Below are 25594 nucleotides of genomic sequence, written 5' to 3'. Positions count from 1 at the left end.
AACCCACATGGGGAAGGGCGTGTATTCTTCACGTCTGCTAGTGAACTGGGGGCCCAAGCCCCACTGACCAGGGGGGCCGGCCACCGTTGGCCGGCCCCACGCCCACCACTGAACCCACATGGGGAAGGGCGTGTATTCTTCACGTCTGCTAGTGAACTGGGGGCCCAAGCCCCACTGACCAGGGGGGCTGGCCACCGTTGGCCGGCCCCACGCCCACCACAGAACCCACATGGGGAAGGGCGTGTATTCTTCACGTCTGCTAGTGAAATGGGGGCCCAAGCCCCACTGACCAGGGGGGCCGGCCACCGTTGGCCGGCCCCACGCCCACCACAGAACCCACATGGGGAAGGGCGTGTATTCTTCACGTCTGCTAGTGAAATGGGGGCCCAAGCCCCACTGACTAATGTGTCAACCAGACCATAGCAACACAGTCTGTAGCCGACACAAAGGCACACTCCATGACAGCAAACCGTCAGCGGCCCTGGCCGCACCCTTCCCGGGAGGACACAAGCTAGCTGGCATTCCACAGGGAAATCGTGGACATCATGACATCAATAATGATTGTTCTAATACCACAGTAAGATCTTAATTGTTATTACCCGGCCCATCTTCCCGGAGGGACTCTGAGCAGCTTCCATGGGGCGTGGCCGTCAGCAATACAATGTGATCAATTAAACCCCAAAATTTTATATTTGTTAAAGGAAATGTTGCATCAATAACACATAAAATAAGAAAGCTGTCACAGCATTATCTGCTTAAAAAACAGAGGTGTAAAAACACGGCTCTGTGGCCGAGGGCTGAATAATTGCACATAGATGAGGTAGTTTGAGAGTTAAAAATCAATAAAGTGCGAAATACTCTTTGCCTGGAAACCAATTCTTCATCTGCCAGCGATCCACCCCACAGTCCTCGAAGGCTTTTCGGAACTGGAATGTTTTACGGCTCTGATGTCAGGTTAATGTTTCTATGGCGTTGAACTAGAGGGAAGAGTTGTGTGTGTGTCTGGTGTTATTAAAGGTAAATGACCAAAGCTGGGTTGAGAAGGAAGCCAAAGGGAACCACAGAGATGTATAACTGTCAACAGCATGGATTGGATGAGGAGGGTTTGACTGACCTTTACTTTATTCTTGCAACATCTCACTGTAGGTGTGGACTGTGGTCTGCAAGTTAGTAGAGGTTTTGCAGAGCTGTGTCCACACTACACAAAAAAAGAAAAGAGACGTCATGCAAAAATTGGAGGACCGCATACTGGCATTGTCATCGCAATGCCGTAGTCCAGAAACCTGCAGATGTCAGAGCTTGACCGTTAGGAAGGCAGAGCGTGGGAAAAAACGGCACTTTTGAAAAGAATTCCTTTTTGAAAAACAGGACAGTGCCTGGGAGTGTTAGAAGATCCAACTGGTCCATCCTCCATGTTTTATTGCCCGTCCGATTCAAGGAGGTAGTGATCTTACAGGCATAGCATCAGGATGGCATGGACTTGAAGGAAGTGACGCCGTTGATGTCCAACAGGAATTTCTTTTCTGAATCTGTCCGAGAGTTCTCCATAGATAGTTGAAGACTACAAGTCTTACTTCTGAGTGTAAGACTTTCTGCGGTGAGATTCCACCCTCTTCTATCGTCCTACCAACAAACAGAACCAGCGCCCAAGGGTCACTAGCAGCCGCAAAGGCACACGCCCTGACAGGCAAAGGGCACCGTCCTCGGGCGCGACAGAGGGCGAGGGGAACCGTAGGCGTCTGTCCCTCGGCAACAGCGTCGACAACCGCCTCTCAAGGTGATGGGACAGTGGAAGAAGAAAATTTAGAAAAGTGGTGGACAAGGCCGAGGTGTCCCGCTTTCAGCGGTGCGGTGATTCCACCCTCTTCTATCGTCCTACCAACAAACAGAACCAGCGCCCAAGGGTCACTAGCAGCCGCAAAGGCACACGCCCTGACAGGCAAAGGGCACCGTCCTCGGGCGCGGCAAGATAGCGGGGGGAACAAAAGGCGGTCGTCCCGCGGCCACAGCGTCGATTACACTGCCTTTAAAGGAGATGGGAAAGTGGAAGAAGAAAGTTTGAAAAAGAGGAGGACAAGGCCGAGGTGTCCTGCTTTCTGCGGTGCGGTGATTCCACCCTCTTCTATTGTCCCTGCCAACAAGCCAGCAAATTGAAGTTCCCACGCCACAGAACCTGCGCCCAGAGGTCACTATCAGCCGCAAAGGCACACGCCCTGACGGGCAAACGCCACCGTCCACGTGCGCGGCCAGAGGGCCAGAACAACCAAAGGCGGCCGTTCCGCAGCAACAGCGTCAATCACAGCCTTTCAAGGTGATGGGACCCAAGGTTTACATTTTGAGAAATTTGTCCAAATTTGATGGTGTTCCTCTGACTTTGACGATTTGACCCTCTGAGTTATACCAACAAGCCAGCAAAATTCGGTTCGCACTCGACGGAACCTGCGCCCAGAGGTCACTAGCAGCCGCAAAGGCACACGCCCTGACGGGCAAACGCCACCGTCCACGTGCGCGGCCAGAGGGAAAGGGGGACCAAAGGCGGCCGTACCGCGGCCACTGCGTCGACCACAACCGCTCAAGCCGATGGGACAGTGAAAGATGAAACTTTAGAGAAGTGCTGGCCAAAGTCGAGGTGTTGTATTAATCCCCGTGGCAAAACGCGTCCTCAAAGGTTCAGATGGACAGATATATCAAAAAAATATGACTCTGGCGTATTCCTTCACCTTAAATGAATATCCGAAGTATCCTCATCAAATATATCACTGCTCTTTCTGTACAGGAACTCTTAGGATCTGGAGAAGTCCAAAAATTCCTGGCTCATGAGGGAAATAATGTTTGAACCCAAAAAATTAAAAAATGGAATTGAATGAAATCCGTAATGAACCCTAAGAGGATGCATATCCTACCTAGGATTTCATGGAGTAATTTCTCACCAAAAATCCTTCTACCTCTAGAGCGTCACTATTGAGGGAGAGAAAAAACTTTGTGACTTCAGACTACAGAGATGGACCAAAAGTCACTTTATTAAGTTCAACAGGGACAAATGAAAGAAACTTCACTTTGTTAAACATAATGTAAATCCAAGCGACATTTCTTTGGACGCCTAGCTTGACAGCACTGTGTGAGAAAACTGTCTGTGAGTCCTCGTGGACAACAACATAACAATGAGCCTACTATGGTTTGCGGCAGAGCAAATATCCAATGGGCTTTAGGCATGCATTAACAGGGGAATATCGTCGTCTAGATCCAAGGCAGTCCTGTTCCCACTCTACTCTGCCGTGGTCAGACCGCACCTGGAATAATATGTCCAACTTTGCGCAACGCAGATAAATGGAGATGCGTTCAAGCTTGAAAGTGTATAGAGGATTCCGACTACAATGAAAAAGGGTCTGATCAAGCAGTATGAGTAGAGGCTTTATTAGCTGGTAATCATTGTTTGGCCTGCAGAAGAGAAGGCTGAGAGGAGAAATGTTAGCAATGTACAAATATGTGAGGGGTAGTCATAGGGAGGAGGAAGCAAGCTTATTTTCTGCTGCCCAGAAGACAACAGGACGGAGCAGTGTGTTCCAACAAGTGGAATGGTGATTCCACCTGAACATCAAGAAGAACTTCCTGACTGTGATGGCTGTTCGGGAGTGGAAGTCTCCCCCGGACTGTGTTGGGGCCTCCTTCTTTTGAAGCTTTTAAGCATAGGCTCGATGGCCATCTGTCGGGAATGCTTTGAATGAAACTTCCTGCGTGTCTGTTGGGGGAGAACTCGATGGCCCATGAGTTCTATTCCAACTCTACTTTTCTATGGTTCCATGATTCTATGATTCGGGAAACGGCGCCTTGTGATTGATGAACCCGAAAACAACAGTGGGCAACGGTGAGTGATGATACAGACGAGAAAGGAAGGAAAAAGAGAGAGGAAAGCATTGTAGGTTAGAGGAGAGAGTTGTTGGACAGAGTCCAAAGGGGCAACCCCACCCCTGGCCACCCACCAAAGTAGCCAAAGTTACTCTGAAGCAGAGCTGATTAAAGGAGAACTATTGCTCTAAGAGCCGTCGGTGTCAAAATCCAAATCTGGGAAATTCAACACGGGAAGGTTGGCCTTCAGGAAAACCAGTTTCTCAACTGTTTGCGGGTCCAGCAAGCTGCGGTGGGGCGTGACTACATCTCCCGCTAGGCTGAAGACCCTTTCGCTCTGCACGCTCGTGGGAGGACAGCTGAGGAACTGGCGGGCTACGTGTGACAGGTCCGGCCACATGTGTTCGCGTGAAGCCCAATAGGCCAATGGATCACAAGAGATTATCTCAGGAGGCTCCTCAAAGTACCTGTTGACCGAGCATTCGGCCGAGTCCACCTTCTGAGCAGAAGCCAGCAAAGAGGATTCTTCAGAGCAGGCAAGTATGGCCACCGTCTCTGCAAAAAATACGTTTCCTGGTCGCTGCTGGAGATCCGTATCCCTACGGCAAACCCCTACCGGCTCCCCGGGACTTTCTGTCTCGCCACTAGCGCTAGTGCTGGGGGTGACAGGCATTTCCGGAAGAGGGGCCGCTGTGCCCGTTTCCTCCACCCTGGCAGCAAAGACCTCCCTCACAAGGTCAACAAGTTGGGCCTTCCACACGGTAAAGTCTTTTGGGCAGACGTTGTACTTTAGCCGGGGATCACACAAGGCCGCCAGCATATGGACCTTGCTGGAAAGAAGTGGCTCAAGGCGTTTCCGTACAGCAAAGGACAACCTCCTCACCACCTCCTGGGCCGGCGGTGTCAGCGGTCCAGCCAGGGAGTCCAGTGTTCGACCGGCCCCAAGCCTTTCTAGGTGCCTCCTTAGCCTCAAGACCATGGGCACTGCCTGGCTCAGAAGGGCTTTTGAGTCCGAAAGGGTGTCAGTGACATGTTTGAATGGCTTTAGTATGTCTACTAGCTGGGAGATGGTGTCCCACTCTTGCTTATTTGGAACAAGTTTGCTAACTGGCGCAACCAAAGTGAGGGAGATGCCGTGTACCGCCTTCTGCTGCTCGACCATGCGTTCAAGCATTTTAAAGGTTGAATTCCACCGAGTTGAGACGTCCTGGAGCAGCTTGTGCTGCGGGAGGCCTTCAAGGCTCTGCCTCTCTCTCAGCTGCCGGGCTGCCTTGATGCTCCTGTGGAAGTAGCCCGCGATCTTTCTACAGCGCTCGATCAGCAGGGCGATGTTTGCGTTGCTGGCTGGCTGCTCTTCCGGGCTCTTTAAACCTTCCTTGACGGTATTGTGAAGCATGTGGGCCATGCAGGACACATTCTGAAACCCGGCACTTTCAACCGCTTTGATCATATTTTTCCCAGCGTCAGTCACCATAAAGCCCCTCCTCATTTCTTCCGGCCTATACTGCATCCACTCCCCCATAATGTTTTCCAGAGAGCTGCAGATGGTCTCTGCCTTGTGATCTCGATCAACAACCTCCAACGCGAGGAGTGCCCAACGATGGGATGTATCCATACTGCCTTCCTTCTCCCACCAATGTGCCGTGAGAGAGAGGTAGGAATGGCCTCCTCCCAAGCTTGACCAAATGTCAGAGGTAAAATGGATGTGTCCTCCCATGGCGCTACGCAACATCTGGGAAATGCGTTCCTTACAGCCCTCGTACAAGCCGGGAATTACTTTTCTGGAAAAGGTGTGACGGGAGGGGATTTTGTATCGGGGGCACAGCCGTTTCATAAGGCATACGAAGCCTTCTTGTTCAACCAGGCAGAAGGGATGGTGATCTAGGGCAATCATCTCTCCCACACTTTGGGTTATCTGCTGGGGTGTGAGTAATGTTTCCCCCGTTCTCTTCCTGGGTAATGGAATGGCCCAATCCTCCAAGGTGGACTGTGTCTGCCTTCCACCATCTTCACCAGGAGAACTTTGCGTGCTAAGGCTGCCACTGGAAGGGCTTGCAGTTCCCCCTCCTACCGATATGGAGGGATGGTGTCGCTTCAAGTGAGAACTCAACCCCGAGGTCGAAAGATGTCTCAGGTCTCTGCCTCTGCTGATATTTGCCCCACAGTGCCTACAAACAGCCAAGGTAGCACTCTGAGAGTGCACATGGAAATGGTCCCAAATATAAGACCTAGGCCTCCCCACAGCCACTGTGGGGACGCCCACTGAGATAGGAGTCGTGGGCACCCTTTCGTCAGCTTGAGAAAGTTTTTGTTTGGATGGTACAACCTCCTCTACCTCCTCCTCACTGTCAGTAGCGGGTGGAGGGGTGGGGTTATCTATATCCTCACTATCCACCACCTGTAGTTCCAGGACGGCTACACCTGTATGTTCCATTGATCGTCCTGTGGTCTCAGCTCTATAAGACAACTGGCTCGGTGTGGAGGGCTGTGTACTTTCTGCATGCGAACAGCCGGCTTCTTCATCAAGTCCACCCACTCCCATAGTTCGGCGTTCCAGACGGATGGGACCCACCCTTACTTTTTTGGCCCCCCACAGTGTCCTGGCTGTGCCTTTACCACTATCAGGACTTGCTCCCCCAGACCCGCGTACAGCTGAACGTTTCATGACAGCAGGAGTGTTTTCAGGAGACAGATGGGGGGATGGAAAGGTGTCGTGGAAGTGTTGAAAAATATTTCTGGTTTCTTGATTGGCAACGTGTTATGTTATTAAGGGTATCTTAACTGCCGCAAAACCGTCTATGTATTTTTTAGCTAATTTTATTTTTTTACAAGGGGATACCTGTACTTTCAAGTTCTGCCAAGGACTAATGGGAGCTGCAGTTGTTTTTGGCAAAGTTGGCTTTTGAAACACAGGGTGCGACCCTTTGACGGAGAGACTGCCCTATTTGAGCAATGAAAGGGCAAAAGTGGGTCCCTTTTTTCCCAAAAAGGAGTTTTTTGAGTTCTGCCAAGGAGTAATGGGAGCTGCAATTCTTTTTGCCCAAGTTGGCTTTTTATTCAGAGACCCTGGCACGGAGAAAAACAGCCCTGCATGAGGCAAGGGCCAAATCACCAGGCTCCCTTGTTTCCAAAAACCCTTTAGAAGAAAAAAAGGTGCAGCAGAATAATTGCTGGCCGTGTGGGAAAATTGCAAACGCCAATCTCGTGAGGAAAAAAACACCCACAGGCCCTTTGCAAAAAATTATAAAAGCAACACCCAACACCCAACAGTTTACCCACACCTCCCAAACTCACCCACCCAAAACTTTCTCCCGGTCTTCTGTAGCCTAGCTCAGCTCTAGAAAACAGCCAAGGAGGCTGTGACGCAGCAAAGTTTCCTGCCTGCCTGCCCAAACTCCCTTCCACCCTCTTCAGAATCCCCGGAGCGAATGAGCCACGAGGCTGAGTGCAGGCTCTTTTCAGGACGTCCTACCAGCCCCTCCCCCTGGTTTAACGTGCTCTCTGATTGGCCACAAGGTGCCAACAACACGCTAGGTTGCCCCAGTGCCATTAAACAAGTTTGGGTGATTTGCAAAAGCATTTTTTAAAAACGAAAAAAAAGGCGCCATAACGGAAAACGGCCAATCGCGGTTCGAAACCGCGATATCCAGGCGTGTAGACAACCAAGGTTCAATATTGCTTCAAAACTAACGAAAATAACGAATTAATAACGGGTAACGGGGAAAACGAATTATTTGAGCAAGCCTAGTAACCAGGCCTGAAGCCAGACTGACAGAAGTAGTTAGTTTCATGTGTAGTTGAAGCATTATATACAATTTCTGCCTTTTTTGTAATGTTGCTTTTCATCTCTCTTTTTTTATTTTTATTTTTTTTGCCATAAAGAGGGGGATTTATAAGGGACAAAACTGCTGAAACCGTCAACTTGTTTTCTTCTGAACTCAAAGGTTTCCTGTTCTTTGGCTGCCGAGTGTTCAGGGAAGAGTGAGGTCTGTGAGATCAGTGAGTAGAAAACATGACACAATTTAGATAATGGTTTGTGACACAACAACAACCCTTGTAGTAGTCAATGGGATATTCTGTATGCCTTCTTTAATGTCAAGTAAGACAATTTCCCCTTATGTCTGGAGGCTCTGTCGAACTGGCTACGTGCTAGTAGACTGAAGGTGAACCCGGCGAACACTGAGATTCTCTGGCATGGCCGCTCGACTGGTCTGACCCACTTGCTACCCACCTTCGATGGTGCTGCCCTATCTCCTTCGCCCTCCGTTAAGAGCCTGGGTGTCGTTTTAGATTCACAGCTGACAATGGAAGCTCAGGTCGCTGCTGCCAGCAAACAGGCCTTTTTCCACCTACGACAAGCGAGGCAACTGTCACCCTATCTATCTGATGAGGCGCTGGCAACGGTCATCCAGGCCACGGTCACGTCTAGGCTGGACTATTGCAACGCCCTGTATGTTGGCCTTCCGATGTCCACGACCCGAAAGCTCGTATTGTTCAGAATGCGGCAGCCAGGCTACTCACAAGAACACCCATGAAATGCCACATCACACCAGTGCTGCAGCATCTGCATTGGCTTCCAACTGATTACCGTGGTCTCTATAAGATGCTAGTCCTGACCTTTAAAACTCTTTACGGCCAGGGCCCATCGTCCCTTAGGGACCTTTAAAACTCTTTACGGCCAGGGCCCATCGTCCCTTAGGGACCGTCTCTCCTTCTCCCATCATCGGAGGTCGCAACGACCATCCCAGCGAGACTTACTTTATGTACCGGGTCCTAGAGAAGTGCACTTGGAAAGGACCAGACGCAGAGCTTTTTCTGTTTCTGCCCCTGCCTTATGGAATGCCTTGCCGCCCCATATGAGAGCCATGCGTGAGTTGGGGCCTTTGACCCTCGCACTCAAGACCTGGCTCTTTACTAGAGCTTTTAATCTATGTTAATTTTATCAATATTTGTAGTTATATATTTTTATCCTTTACAATTTTATCTTGTAAATCGCCTAGAGCATCATGGATGGAGGGCAATTAATAAATAGTTAAATGATGATGATGATATTGTGCTCAGATACAAAGATTTATAAAGGAAACACCACAATGGATATAAAACAATGGGAAGCACGGGAAGCAGATTATGTGTGCTCACCACACCTCACACAGATAGGACCACGTGTGCTCTAAACATGGAAGATGTGATACATTCACACAAGATACAGGAATGGGATGACTTGGTGTTACTACTGTTCAGCTAATGTTATGGTCTGATGGAAATATAATAGAACCCGATAAACAAACATTCGGTTGAAATGTAAATGTAACATAACTTTTGTTCAAGATGATGAAACTGGGAATTTGGTGTACGTGATGGAGAATGGAGACAGTGAAATAGACTTGAAGTTTAAAAAGTTATCCATAAATATAAGATAAGGAATTAATTGGGAAAAATTAAATATACTAGTAAAAACGAATCAGCAGGTGAAGAAACATTTGGAGAGTTATGAGGAAAGAAGTAAGAAAGGTTTTGTTAGGATCCAAGAGGTTGATGGAGAACGTCAGAGCGTGGCCGCAGAAGGAAGCAGCCCGACAGAACGTCACTGGTGGGATGAAATCAACGGATATTCACCCAAAGCGGCAGCAGCATGTTTACATCTATTGATGCACCCAATAGTAAGGTGAGGGCTACAAGGAGGGACTGATCGATTTTCTGTATTGAAAACAAATTGCAATACTTAGAAACGCAATTGTGAACTGTGGTGTATGTTGACTCTATTGAGAGGGTTGATGGGCCAAAGGGCCTGCATTTCTATTCTATTTCCGATTGCTTTTAATTATGCATTATTAAGGTGTCCGCTTCAACTTATTCTATTAAAGATGCAACCTGCCTTCTTCCAGAGGAGAGGCAAGTGTCCGTATGTCGCCACTATGTTTCCGGAACATCTTGTGGTTAATGTGGTTAAGCTACTTACTGGAACATAAGTGAACAACATGTTTTTCTACAAATGTTGTTTATGATAAAGGAAGCACGCTTGCAACACTCTGTACTGCTCCAAAGAAATGAGGAACTTCTTAGTTGTAAACAAGGGCATTATATATTGAGCTTCATTTCCAATGTTCTTCACGGCGGTCACCTTTGATTTGTCCGTCCGTCTATACTGCAGTATAATAAAGGTACTTGTTTTAAACTCTGTTGGGCTCAGATTGGATCCATAGCGCTTTGACAAAGTTCCCGGTATTTAAATCTGTGAGCGGTTCGCTTTTCCGCTACATATAACTATATTAAACTGATTATATACATAGAATTGACACTGAATCAGACATGTGATACAATAAAGTAGTATTGATGTATCCAGGGCGTGTGTGTAAGAAACGGGAGTGTGTTTGTGTGGGTGCTTGTGAAGAAAGAAGAAACGGGCCTCAAAAGAAAACGGAGTTCACGCAAAGCGTGACATGGGACGGACGTGGGCGGTGAAGAGCGAGGCTTGTCAGCTCCAACGGGATGGGAGGAAGGGGCTGCCGCAGAAAGGCCGGGGGAGATGGCCTGAGGAGACGGAGTGGCCGCTGGAAGGCCAGAGCTAGCCTCTTGCCCCCCGGGGCTGGTGTGACCCACTTGGTTGTGGGTGGGGGGAGCTGCACTCAAGGGAGTGTGAGATCCTGCCCCCTCTCCTCCTTCGGAGCCTGCTTCTTCCCCCAAAATGCCTGCGAGTTGGTCCTCTCTCTCTCCTTCCTCCAGGCTGGTGCAGGCAGAAGCTACAGAGAGTAAGGGATTTAGAGCAAATTGTCAGGCTTGTCAGCTCCAACTGTGTTGGTGTGGGTTAGTCTTCTTTGAAAGAGAGCCCAGGCACACAAGGGCTGAAGATCCCATACGGCTTTAATGTTCAGAATACAAGAGTCTGCTCCACTGCCCGTGTATATAGGCCTAGCTACAGTATCATTGGGAGCCTCCGGTGGCTCAGTGTGTTAAAGCGCTGAGCTGCTGAACTTGCAGACCGAAAGGTCCCAGGTTCAAATGCAGGGAGCAAAGTGAGCGCCCGCTGTTAGCTCCAGCTTCTGCCAACCTAGCAGTTCGAAAACATGCAAATGTGAGTAGATCAATAGGTACCGCTCCGGCGGGAAAGTAGTGGTGTTCCATGCAGTCATGCCAGCCATATGACCTTGGAGGTATCTACAGACAATGCCGGCTCTTCAGCTTAGAAATGGAGATGAGCACCAACCCCCAGAGTCGGACACGACTGGACTTAACGTCAGGGGAAACCTTTACCTTTACCGTACCATCAATCACTCTAGAGTCCCTTTCCCCCCACCTCAGGGCAGTTGGGTTTTATGGCTGGTTCATGTGTCCTGTCCTCCCTTTTGGCCCATGGCCATGTGCTCTCCGTCAGTGCTCTGTGTCTGGAGATGGCATGAGATGGGGATCATGGCATCAGATTCTGATGAGTTGAGTTGGGTTCATTTGAGTCAAGTTGGGTTCACTTGACTTGAGTTGGGTTCCGTTGAGTTGTCCAAGATTTGAGTTGTATTCATTTGGGTTCGGTTGAGTTGTCTTGGGTTCCATTGAGTTGAGTTGGATTCTGATGAGTTGGGTTCTGATGAGTTGTCCAAGGCTTGAATTGTCTCCAGTTGGGTGTAAGGCTTGTCAGCTCCAACTGTGTGGTGTGGGTTAGTCTTCTTTTAAAGAGTACACACAAGGGCTGGAGATACCTACGGCATTATTGTTCGGAATATAAGAGTCTGCTCTACTGCCCGTATATATAGGCTTAGCTACAGTATGAAATCACTCTGGAGTCCTGGCGCCTGGAGGTTGCCCATTCCCACCTTCCAGAGTCCCTTTTCCCCACCTCGGGGCAATTGAGTTTTATGGCTGGTTCGTATGTCCTGTCCTCCCTTTTGGCCCATGGTCATGTGCTCTGTGCCAGCGCTTTGTGTCCGGAGATGGCATGAGATGGGGATCACAACATGAAGCGAGGAACCAACAAGGCGTCTCTCACCTGGCAAGACGGAACGAGGGTCCAGCAAGGCGTATCCGAATAACAATGGTCAATAACGTGTGCAGGTGGGACCCATAAGTCCTACAGCCTGAGATGGAGAATGTTTTGAAACCATGCCATAAGAACGGAAGCAACAGCACGTTCCCCGAAAGAAGGACTAAACTTTAGGGCATCCAATGCCTCAAAGATTCAGCACGCTTTCTGGACCTGTGACTACGGAGCGTCCACACCTGTCGGGAGAACCTGATCACCTCTTCCGCGCAGGGTCTGTGTGTGTGAGTATGGATGTATGCCTGTGCGTGTGGGTGAGAGCTCTCTCTAGATGTGATTTTGATACAATTCTGATGTGATGATCAATAAATGTTACATGAAAAGTGTTAAAACCGAATTTGGTCTCTAAAAGCGCCTCACTGATCCCTCTGCTGCTGCTCAGTCGTTTAGTCGTCTCCGACTCTTCGTGACCTCATGGACCAGTCCAGGCCAGAGCTCCCTGTCGGCCGTCACCGCCCCCAGTTCCTTCAAGGTCGAGCCAGTCCCTTCAAGGACACCGTCCATCCATCTCGCCCTTGGTCGGCCTCTCTTCCTTTTTCCTTCCATTTTCCCCAGCATCGTGATCTATTCCAAGCTTTCCTGTCTCCTCATGATGTGGCCAAAATACTTCAGCTTTGCCTCTCATCTCCTTCCCTCCCGTGAGCAGCCACTCGGCATTATTTCCTGGAGGACGGACTGGTCGGATCTTCTTGCCAAGGTCCAAGGCACGCTCAGGATATTCCTCACGATTCCCTAAACACTCTGCATCCATCAAAAGAACAGGAACCCTTTGGGTTCGTAACACTGGTATTATTATTCTATTACAGTAGAGTCTCACTTATCCAACATAAACGGGCCGGCAGAATGTTGGATAAGCGGATATGTTGGATAATAAGGAGGGATTGAGGAAAAGCCTATTAAACATCAAATTAGGTTATGATTTACGAATTTAGCACCAAAATATCACAATGTATTGAAAACATTTACTACAAAAATGCGTTGGATAATCCAGTACGTTGGATAAGTGAGACTACTGTAATATGTTTATATAATTGTTATATTACTATATTCTATTAGAATCATAGAATCATAGAATAGTAGAGTTGGAAGAGACCTCATGGGCCATCCAGTCCAACCCCCTGCTAAGAAGCAGGAAATCGCATTCAAAGCACCCCCGACAGATGGCCATCCAGCCTCTGCTTAAAAGCCTCCAAAGAAGGAGCCTCTACCACGGCCCCGGGGAGAGAGTTCCACTGCCGAACAGCCCTTCTCACAGTGAGGAAGTTCTTCCTGATGTTCAGGTGGAATCTCCTTTCCTGTAGTTTGAAGCCCTTGTTCCCTTGCGTCCTAGTCTGCAGGGCAGCAGAAAACAAGCTTGCTCCCTCCTCCCTAGGACTTCCCTTCACGTATTTGTACATGGCTATCATGTCTCCTCTCAGCCTTCTCTTCTGCAGGCTAAACATGCCCAGCTCTTTAAGCCGCTCCTCATAGGGCTTGTTCTCCAGACCCTTAATCATTTTAGTCGCCCTCCTCTGGACGCTTTCCAGCTTGTCAACATCTCCCTTCAACTGTGGTGCCCAGAATTGGACGCAGTGTGATTCCAGGTGTGGTCTGACCAAGGCAGAATAGAATAAGGGGGAGCAGGACTTCCCTGGATCTAGACGCTATTCCCCTCTTGATGAGGCCAGAATCCCGTTGGCTTTTTTAGCTGCCGCATCACATTGTTGGCTCATGTTTAACTTCTTCCCCACGAGGACTCCAAGGTCTTTTTCGCACACACTGCTGTCAAGCCAGGCCTCGTCCCCCATTCTGTATCTTTGATTTCCATTTTTTCTGCCGAAGTGAAGTATCTTGCATTTGTCCCTGTTGAACTTCATTTTGTTAGTTTCGGCCCATCTCTCTAGTCTGTCAAGATCGTTTTGAATTCTGCTCCTGTCTTCTGGAGTGTTAGCTATCCCTCCCAGTTTTGTGTCGTCTGCAAACTTGAGGATCGTGCCTTCTAACCCTTCGTCTAAGTCGTTAATAAAGATGTTGAACAGAACCGGGCCCAGGACGGAGCCCTGCTTGTGGCACTCCACTTGTCACTTCTTTCCATGATGAAGACGACGCATTGGTGAGAATCACCCTTTGGGTTCGTTCGCTTAGCCAATTACAGATCCACCTGACCGTAGTTTTGTCTGGCCCACATTTTACTAGTTTGTTTGCCAGAAGGTCGTGGGGGACTTTGTCGAAGGCCTTACTGAAATCCAGGTACGCTACATCCACGGCATTCCCTGTATCGACCCAACTCGTAACTCTATCGAAAAAAGAGATCAGATTAGTCTGGCATGACTTGTTTTTGGTAAATCCATGTTGACTATTAGCAATGACCGCATTTGTTTCTAAGTGTTCGCAGACCACTTCCTTAATGATCTTTTCCAGAATCTTGCCTGGTATTGATGTGAGGCTGACCGGACGGTAATTGTTTGGGTCGTTCTTTTTTCCCTTCTTGAAGATAGGGACCACATTCCCCCTCCTCCAATCTGCTGGGACTTCTCCCGTTCTCCAAGAACTCTCGAAGATAATTGCCAGTGGTTCTGAAATAACTTCCGCTAGTTCCTTCAGTACTCTTGGGTGTAGCTGATCTGGCCCTGGGGACTTGAATTCGTTTAGAGAGGCCAAGTGTTCCTGGACAACTTGTTTCCCTATTTGGGGTTGGATTTCCCCCAATCCTTCGTCCATTCCGTGTTGCTGAGGTTGAAGATGGCTTTCTTTTTCTGAGAAGACCGAGGCAAAGAAGGCATTAAGTAGTTCTGCCTTTTCCCTGTCCCCTGTCGCCATCACCCCATCTTCTCCTTGCAATGGCCCTATCGCCTCCTTTTTCTTCCTTTTTCTACCAACGTAAGCAAAAAAGCCTTTTTTGTTGTTTTTTATGTCCCTGGCAAGCCTGAGCTCATTTTGCGCTTTAGTTTTAGGGAAAACTACAGGTGTTGGCTATACGTTTGAATTCTTCTTTGGTGATTTCTCCCCTTTTCCACTTCTTGTGCATGTCACTTTTGAGCTTTAGCTCAGTTAGAAGTTCTTTGGACATCCATTCTGGCTTCTTTGCACTTGTCTTATTTTTCTTCTTTGTTGGCACTGTTTGCATTTGCGCCTTGAGTATTTCACTTTTGAAAAACTCCCATCCATCCTTAACTCCCTTGTTTTTTAATATCGGCGTCCATGGAATGCCGCTCAGTAATTCCTTCATTTTTTGGAAGTCAGCTCTCTTAAAGTCCAGAATGCGTGTTTGACTTGTCTTAGTTTCAGCATTCCTTTATATTGCAAACTGCAGGAGCACATGGTCACTTGCCCCTAAGGATCCAACCACTTCAACTGTATTGATCAGGTCTTCCACATTGGTTAAGATTAGATCAAGAGTTGCTGATCCCCTTGTTGCCTCTTCTACCTTCTGGACCATAAAATTATCTGCAAGGCAAGTGAGGAATTTGTTGGACTTTGTACTCTTGGCTGAGTTTGTTTTCCAGCAGATATCGGGATAATTGAAATCGCCCATGACTACTATATCTCTTCTTTGTGCCTGTTTGGTCAGCTGTTGACAGAAGGCTTCATCAAGTCCTTCATCCTGACTCGGAGGTCTGTAGTAGACACCCACGACAAGATCTTTTTGAGTCCCGGTTCCCTTGATTCTTATCCAGATGCTTTCAAGCTGGTTTCCCGGATTACAGTCTTGCATTTCTTCTGCAACGTAACTGTTTTTGACATATAAAGCTACTCCCCCTCCTCTCCCCTTTGTTCTATTTCTGTGAAAGAGGTTATAGCCCTCAATGGTTAAATTCCAGTGATGGGAGTCATCCCACCAGGTTTCAGTGATGCCTATGACATCGTATGTGTGGTGCTGTGCTAGGAGTTGGAGTTCGTCTTGCTTATTTCCCATGCTCTGAGCATTAGTGTAAAGACATGTAAGCCCCTGTGACCTCCCCTCGAACTGTTTATTTGGGATTATTGTGCTCTCTGTACTTGGTCCTTGCTGTGTTTGTGCAGCCCTCCGTTTAGCCTTTCGGCGGTTCCCTGTGGTCGTGGGTAATATAGTGTTCGCCGGGCTGTTGTTCCCCTCCCCCAGTGGATCTAGTTTAAAGTGCGCCTGATGAGGTTTGTGAGTCTGTGTGCAAAAAGATGTTTTCCTACTTGTGTGAGATGCACCCCATCGCTTGCCAGTAGTCCATCCTCTTGGAAGAGTAGACCATGGTCAAGGAAGCCAAAATGCTCCTCTTGACACCATTTTCTGAGCCAGTTATTGACCTGTACTATTTTTCCGGCCCTTGTAGAGCCGTGTCCTACAACAGGGAGGAGGGATGAAAAGATCACATGTACATTATACAGTTTTAGCTTTGTTCCCAGAGCTCGAAAATCATTTGTGATCTTTTGAAAAGTATGCCTAGCGGTGTCATTGGTACCTACATGAATCAACATAAGGTGGGGAGGGTGATGGGGCTTTAGGAGCCTGCTGAGCCTCTGAGTGATATGGTGTATTTTTGCCCCCGGGAGGCAGCATGTTTCTCGAGCCATCCCATCCGGTCTGGAAATGATGGCTTCCGTTCCTCTAAGGAGGGAGTCACCTACTACCAAGACCTGTTTCCTTTGAGGATTGACAGGGTCCCTTTTGTGCAAGACAGTGTGTATGTCCCCTGAAGAGTGTTCCTGTTGAAGTGAATCATGTAGGTGTAAAGTGTTGTCCTCCTCCTCAACATCCCCAGTGCATTCATCAATGACAATCCATTGAGATACATCCAAGAGCCCATTACTCTCCCAAGGATGTCCCTGTTGCTCCTGGTCTTATTATTATTATTATTATTATTATTATTATTATTATCAACACAACGACGTTATATGGCACAGCAAACAAGATAGATATGCTGGATTTCGCCTCGCAAAACCACAAGTCGAACACTTCCCAAGTGTCTAGGACTGTGTGATGTATTTTCTGATGATGTGTGCAGATCCCAGTAGGGTGGCCTTTTGCAGTTGGCAGATGGTGATTTTGTCAATGTCTATTGTTTCCAAATGCCGGCTGAGATCTTTCGGCACGGCACCCAGTGTGCCCATTACCACCGGGAGCACCTGTACTGGTTTCTGCCATAGTCTTTGAAGTTCAATCTTGAGGTCCTGAGAGCGGCTGAGTTTTTCCTGTTGTTTTTCATCTATGCGACTGTCACCTGGGATGGCAACATCAATGATCCAAACCTTGTTCTTTTCCACAACTGTGATGTCTGGTGTGTTGTGTTCCAGAACTTTGTCAGTCTGGATTCAGAAGTCCCCCAGTATTTTTGCGTGTTCATTTTCCAATACTTTTGCAGGTTTGTGATCCCACCAGTTCTTTGCTGCTGGGAGGTGGTACTTGAGGCATAAGTTCCAATGAATCATTTGGGCCACATAGTTGTGCCTCTGTTTGTAGTCTGTCTGTGCGATTTTCTTACAGCAGCTGAGGATATGATCCATGGTTTCATCGGTTTCGTCGGTTTCCCCCGCAGGTGCCACCTTGACGTGGTGGGGGGGCTTAGCTGCTCCAATGAGGACTGAGGGCTGTGCTGGTGTTAGTGTAACTACCGGCAGGTCCAACCAAGCCAGAGAGGCCTCAGCTGAGGAGCACAACCAAGAGCACCTAACCCATTAGCATTATGGAGAATCAAACCCAAACGAAGTCTATACTGGCTCGGTCGTCGCCCAGGATAAAAAGGACCGCGGTGGATGCTGCTGATTCTGGACATCCATCGACAAGTGGGCTACGGAATCATCAAAACCCAAATGAACTGTCACAGAAGCGGCAAAAATATACAATGCCAGAAAACCGCACAATTATTATTATTATTATTATTATTATTATTATTATTATTATTATTATTATTATTATTGAACCAGGCTTTTGTCCACAGCTGGCCATGTTGGGCCTGTGTGCCAAGTTGGGTCCAGATATGACCTCAGCTGGGTTCAGTGCTTTCTGGCTGCACGTGAACTACAACTCCCAAAACCAAGGTCCATTCCCACCGACCCCTGCAGTATCTTCTGTTGGTCAAGGGGCTTCTCTGTGCCAAGTCTGGTCCCAGTCCATTGTTGGTGGAGGTCACAGCTTCTCTGAATATGGGTATTAATTAGATTATCTTATAGTCTGCCTCCACTACATTTTGAGGCAGAGAGTTCCACCGCTGAACAACTCTTACAGTCAGGAAGTTCTTCTTAATGTTCAGATGGAATCTACCTTCCAGTAATTTGAACCCAGTGCTGTGAGCAATCAGAAAGGAAAAAACAAGAATCACGTGTCCTTATTGGAATTAAATGTACATAGCACTGTTGACATGGAGGAGAAAGCATATAAATGTATTGAATGTGGAAAGAGCTTTAGTCAGCGTGGAAAGCTGAAGAGACATCAAAGGACTCACACTGGGGAGAAACCCTATAACTGCCTGGAGTGTGGACAGAGCTTCACTCAGAAGGGAAGCTTACATAGACATCAAAGGACCCACACTGGGGAGAAACCATAGAAATGCATGGAGTGTGGACAGAGCTTTTCATGGAATAGATATCATAGAATTCACTCTGGAGAGAATGGTATTAATTGACACCAGAGTGTCATTCTAAAATGTAGAAAAACAACTCTTGCAAATTTTGGAAATGCAAGCTCAAAGTTGGGACATTTCATCACATGTGGAGTATTGTGGAAAGATTGAACTAAAACTCAGTGTTCCCTCACCTATCACGGGGGTTAGGTTCCAGGACCACCCGCAATAAGTGAAAATCCATGAAGTAGGGATGCTACATATTTATACATTATTTTAGTATTTATACACTATTTTAAGTCTTTATCAACCAATCGTGTGTTGATCAATTGCCTCCTTCTCCTCCCGTTGCCGCTTGGGCTCCTTTTCTCTCCCTTCGGCTTCTCCTTCCTCAGGCTGTAAATTGTAATTTTTTATGATTTATAATATTCTATGGTACATTTATTTTTTTCTCTATTATTATTGGTATTACAGTAGAGTCTCACTTATCCAACACTCGCTTATCCAACGTTCTGGATTATCCAACACATTTTTGTAGTCAATGTTTTCAATACATTGTGATATTCTGGTGCTAAATTCGTAAATACAGTAATTTCTACATAGCATTACTGCGTATTGAACTACGTTTTCTGTCAAATTTGTTGTATAACATGATGTTTTCGTGCTTAGTTTGTAAAATCATAACCTAATTTGATGTTTAATAGGCTTTTCCTTAATCCCTCCTTATTATCCAACATATTCGCTTATCCAACATTCTGCTGGCCCGTTTATGTTGGATAAGTGAGACTCTACTGTATTACATTTATTATTTTTCTCTGTTATTTTTGCTACTATTACATTTATTTTACTCTATTTTTATTATTACAGTATTATTAATACATTTATTATTTCACTCGGATCTTCTTATTATTATTGCATTTATTATTTTACTCTATTTATTATTACATGCATTATTTTACTCTATTTATTATTATTATTATTATTATTATTATTACATGTATTATTTTACTCTATTATTATTAAAAGGATACATAAGCACATTTACATTGAAGAAGATGAGAATAATGATTTGATCAGAGCTGGACAGTCTTATCTTAAATTTGAGCATTATGTAAATATTCAAAAACATTTAACCTACCGATGGCCTCAATTAATGTAATTTTATTGGTATCTGTTTTTATTTCTGAAATTTCCCACCCTCGGCTTATACTGGAGTCAATGTTTTCCCAGTTGTTTTGTGGTAAAATTCGGTGTATCGGCTTATATTTGGGTCGGCTTATACTCAAGTATATACGGTATGCTGGATTTCGTATCTGTCACGCCCGAGGCAACGGAGCACCAAGAACCAGACGCAGAGACCAATATCTATCTAATATCTTTATTAAGTAAATATTTAAAAGTAATAAAAACAAGTGAAGAATATAGTTCAGAAGCAGACCTATCAAATGAGGTCAAATATAGTCCAAAAATGTATTGTCCAATAAATGATATTAGAGTTCAAAGTTTGTAATCCAATAACCGAAACACACACTATTGCCAAGCAATAGTGTGGGGAAAATGCCCAGAGTCTTTGAAGTCCAAGGTAGCTTGAGAACAAGGCTGGAAACAAACTTGAATCATTAAACAAGGTCCGTGACTAGGAACAAGGCGAAACAGAGATTCTAAGAACAAGGTCCGTGGCTAAAAACGAAGCTAGACAAATCTTGAATCAAATCTTGATCCGGAAGGCAAGGAACTGGGGTTGCGGACTTTGCGAAGTCCACACAAGGCTGGAAACACGAAGTTGCTTCTGGAGCTGCTCTGTTGACTCCGCAACAATTCTAACGTGCCAGGCACCTATATTGGGGTCTCGTTTTCCCGCCAACGACCTCTTTCCCTAGAGAACGGGAAACGAAACCCAACTTTGTCCAGATGTGAAACTCCTTAGAATTTCCCAAGGGAAGCATGGCTAATCAGCCTGTTGTTTAGCTGCAATCCGTAAGCTCCTGCGAGTCTGTTCTCTCACTCCCCTGTCTGCAGAATAGGACTGTCTCCTAGGGAACGGGGCTGAGGAATGCCCAAGGTCTGTTTTACTGGGCTCTTGGGCGAAAACATCAACATCCGGCAGCTGGAAAGATTCCGGCTCTTGTTGAACCGGTGAAAACCCCATGTTTTCGTCTTCATCTGTCACGATGGCACTAGGAGCAGGACTACAAGGCCCATGAGGCATCACATATCACAAAATCACAAGTTCCCAAGCATTTAGGTCTGTGTGATGCATCCAACCCTTTTTATTTTTTTATTATGATTATGATTAACATTGAGGCTGTATTTGATCCTGTTTGGGTTATTTTTTACTTCAGAATAAGAGATGTGCAGTGTTCATAGGAATTTATTTATAGGTTTGTTTTTTTTCAGCTATAGTCCGGCCCTCCAAGGGTCTGAGGAACCGTGAACTGGCCCCCCGTTTAAAAAGTTTGGGGACCCCTGGTCTGGGGCTTCTGTGTGCCAGGTTTGGTCCTGTCAATGTAAATGTAACGTAAGCTTTGTTCAAAATGATGAAACTGGGAATTTGGTGTACGTGATAGAAAATGGAGACAAACTCCATCACTGGTTAAAGTGTGTCATACTGGGCAAATGTGCTCTCTAGGCGCATCGTAGTAGTAGTAGTTGAACTACAGCTCCCAACATGGTGGGTCAGTTCCCACCAACTCCTCCAGTACATTAAGTTAGTCTTGGTGGTTCTGTGCCACGTTTGGTCCCGGTCTATTGTCGGTGGTGGTCCCAGTGTCTCTGGATGCAGGTGAACTCTAAATCCCAGTATCTACAACTCCCAAAGATCAATTTATAAAAGACTAGCTGTGCCCGGCCACGCGTTGCTGTGGCAAAGTGTTGGTGGTATTGGTTAAAAATTGTTGTGTAATTTTTATTTGACGTTATTTGTATTTTTTAATTAATTTCATTGTAAGTTATCTTTTTATTTATTATATTTTATTATTTTCTTGTATAATTTTTAGTTATTTTTTGTTATTATGGTATTTTATTGTATTAATTTTTTAGTGTTTTTTATTATTTTTTAGTGTTTTTTATTATTTTTTATTGGGTTGCTAGGAGACCAAGTTGGAGGAGCTTAGCCTTCTAACTGGCAGCTATTGGATAAAAGCAATTATTCCTCTCTCTCTAATTAGGACTTTATTTTTCTTTTCTTTTGGTTGTATCAACCTAGAGCCGTAGATGATGGGTTCTGTTGTCAAATTTCGAGGTTGGGGGGCCTGTAGTTTTGTTGTTTTGTGGGTCGCCGTGATGCCATCACTCTTTTATATATATAGATAGGCAATTGGGATTTTGTGAAGAGGGGGAAAGATGGGATAAGCTGTTACAAATTAAGAAAAAGGAAATATCGAAAAATTACAATGTTTTACTGGAATGGTCTACTGAATCCGAATCTGTGAAGCAATGTATGGTAAACTGGGCAAGGAATATTGGGCGTCCGATAAGATTTGAAGAATGGGAACAAATTTGGAATAAAAAATTAAAATATACATACGCCTGGGACTTGAAGGAGAATTGGCTAAAATTATTCCACAGGTGGTATATGACTCCCAAAAAATTATCATCTATATATATAAAAGAGTGATGGCATCAGGGCAGTGGACAAAACAACAAAACTACAGGCCCCCCAACCTCGAAATTTGACAACACAACCCATCATCCACGCCTCTAGGTTGATACAACAAAAAGAAAAGAAAAATAAAGTCCTAATTAGAGGGAGAGGAATAATTGTTTTTATCCAATTGCTGCCAGTTTAGAGGGCTAATCTCTGCCCACTTGGTTGCCTAGCAACCAAGGGACAGCCAGGTTTCAGTTAGGGGACAGGCCGATGTAGGCCTCACTGAGGCTTCTTCCACAGATTATCTAATTTGCACTGGATTATATGGCAGTGTAGACTCAAGGCCCCTCCACACAGCTATATAACCCATTTATAATCTTATATTATCTGCTTTGCACTGGATTATCTTGAGTCCACACTACCATATAATCCACTTCAGTGGGCATTTTATACAGCTGTGAAGAAGGGGCCTCATATAATCCAGTTCTAAGCAGATAATATAAGATTAGAAATATACAGTAGAGTCTCACTTATCCAACATAAACAGGCCGGCAGGATAAGTAAATATATTGGATAATAAGAAGGGATTCAGGAAAAGCTGATTAAACATCAAATTAGGTAATCGTTATACAAATTAAGCATCAAAACATCATATTATACAACAAATTTGACAGAAAAGGTAGTTCCATGCGCAGTAATGCTATGTAGTAATTACAGTAGAGTCTCACTTATCCAACACTCGCTTATCCAACGTTCTGGATTATCCAACGCATTTTTGTAGTCCATGTTTTCAATATATCGTGATATTTTGGTGCTAAATTCATAAATACAGTAATTACTACATAGCATTACTGCGTATTGAACTACTTTTTCTGCCAAATTTGTTGTCTAACATGATGTTTTGGTGCTTCATTTGTAAAATCATAACCTAATTTGATATTTAATAGGCTTTTCCTTAACGCCTCCTTATTATCCAACATATTCGGTTATCCAACATTTTGCCAGCCCACTTATGTTGGCTGTACTGTATTTACAAATTTACCAGTAAAATATCACAATGAATTTGAAACACTGACTACAAAAACATTGATTATGAAAAGGCAGACTGTGTTGGATAATCCAGAACATTGTATAAGCGAATGTTCGATAAGTGAGATTCTACTTTGATATGAAATAATTTCTAGGATAGAATAATGCAGAACAATATAATCTCTAAAACCAGGACAGTAATAAAGAAATAAAGAAAGTAAATAAAGCAAGGAAATTGGAAATTCCACAAAGGAAACAATCAGGGCCAGCTAACACCTCCCAAGAAAGGATTCTTCCAGAAAGGAAGCTGAGAAGGCAGTGAAGCACTATGTATTACCAAAGTCATTATTATTACTATCATTACTATCCTTATTATTATTATTATTATTATTATTATTATTATTATTATTATTGTGTTGCGGTCAACCGTGAAAATGAATACAATCTGGCTCCAAGTATTCAAAAACACTAAAATCAGAATATATAAAAATTAATGTGGTATAATAAAACAGAACAATACAATCTCTAAAATCAGAACACTAAATAAAGAACAACACTCTGAAAATAGGGGAATTCCACACAGAAAACAATCAGGGCCAGCTAACACCTCCCAACAAAGGATTCCCATCATCAAAGTCTGGCCAATCCTCTGTTTTCTCAGGGCCACAGACAGTAGAAGCATATAAAATATCGCAAACAACACCACTCTGAAAACAAGGTAATTCCAGACAGGAAACAATCAGGGCCAGCTAACACCTCCCAACAAACAAATCACTCAGGGAGGAAACAGCTAGGCTTTAAATCTGCAAGGCCATTACATCCTAATCATTTTTCCTAATTGCAGCATTCATACTTGCCTCCAACAGACAAAAACAAAATAATCAGAAATATTGTATATTCACAACCTTTAGGAAATAATATCCCCTGATGGCGCAGCGTGTTAAAGCGCTGAGCTGCTGAAGTTCTGGACCGAAAGGCCGCAGGTTTGAATTGGGGGGGCGGAGAGAGCCCCCACTGTTAGCCCCAGCTTCTGCCAACCCAGAAGTTCAAAAACATGTAAATGTGAGTGCATCAATAGGTACTGCTCCGGCGGGAAGGTAACGCCGCTCCATGCAGTCATCCCACATGACCTTGGAGGAGTCTACGGACAACGCCGGCTCTTCGGCTTAGAAATGGAGATGAGCACCAACCCCCAGAGTCAGACACGACTGGACTTAATGTCTGGGGAAAACCTTGACCCTTGACCTTAACTACCACCAATTCCTCAAGACTTGATTTCCCAGACCAGCAGACTTCGCCACAGCAACGTGTGGCCGGGCACAGCTAGTTAATGTATAAAAAGTACCAAAAAAAAACTGTTGGAAATGTAAATCACTTGAAGGTTCCTTCTACCACTTATGGTGGATTTGTGAAAGAGTACAAAAATTTTGGAGAATGGTTCACGTAGAGACACAAAAAATTTCAGATAAAATTTTTACAATGAAACCCGAACTATATTTACTAGGAATCACGGACACATCTTTAGAATTAAATACAAATGATGATAAACTCTTTACATCTATTTCGACAGCGGCCAGAATAACCCTAGCGAAACCATGGAAGACAGATCAGATCCCACGGACTGAGCAATGGTTGGAGAAACTAGAAGAAAGAAAGAATATGGACAAACTAACTTGGTATTTGAAAGAAATTAGAGGAAAGCCGATAAAGAAGACAAATTGGGAAAAAGTGGAATTGTATATCAATAGAAAATGTTAATTTGTAGAATGGACCGGGACAATGTAAGAAATGTAAACGCAACGTAATGTACCGAAAGGGGAAAGAATGGAAGTTTTGTTTCGAATACCCCACCCTAACTTTCCCTTCCCTGTTTCCCCCTTTTTTAGTCCCAGTATTATGTAACCCTTTCCCCCCTCCCTGACTGTAATCCTCACTCATTTATCTTGTTTTTATAACGTACTACCCTGTTTCCCCGAAAATAAGACAGGGTCTTATATTAATTTTTGCTCCCAAAGATGCACTAGGTCTTATTTTCAGGGGATGTCTTATTTTTCCATGAAGAAGAGCTCACATTTATTGTTGAACAACAAAATGAACATTTATTATATACTGCAAAGTAGTTGTCATCACAAACCAGCATAACCAGACAAACTGTGAATCCTATCAAGAATTTCTTGTTACTCCCATTATTTCCATGTGCAACAATCTATGGTACCTCTTGCAGTTTAGGTTTCCCAAGGTTTCCACACTGATTTCTCTCTATTCTAGTTTCAATGTAGTCATGAATGATGAATAATATAATATACTATAATAATAATATAATATAATAATAATATAATGATATACAATATATTAATTAGATAATATAATAATAGGATAATAGAATAGAATAATAGAATGGAATAGAATGATATAAAATATATTAATAGGAAAATATAAAATGGAATATAATAATAAAAGAATATGCTAATAATGATAAAATAATAATAGGATAATATAATAGAATAATAGTATAGAATATAATGATATAAAATATATTAATAGGATAATATAAAATGGAATATAATAATAACAGAATAATAATATGAA

The 25594-nt window shown here is 44.8% G+C and overlaps 1 protein-coding gene across 1 annotated transcript in view; it reads right to left on the bottom strand.

Annotated features, from left to right (window-relative positions):
* Positions 1–25594, bottom strand: part of LOC134294868 (solute carrier family 2, facilitated glucose transporter member 11-like) — a 142921-nt gene that overhangs the window by 75881 nt on the left and 41446 nt on the right. The window lies entirely within an intron of this gene.

Source organism: Anolis carolinensis, unplaced genomic scaffold (genome assembly GCF_035594765.1).
Source record: "Anolis carolinensis isolate JA03-04 unplaced genomic scaffold, rAnoCar3.1.pri scaffold_26, whole genome shotgun sequence".
Classification (NCBI taxonomy): Eukaryota; Metazoa; Chordata; class Lepidosauria; order Squamata; family Dactyloidae; genus Anolis; species Anolis carolinensis.
Note: the sequence above shows the minus strand (reverse complement) of the source record. Positions and strands in the feature narration are given on the sequence as shown.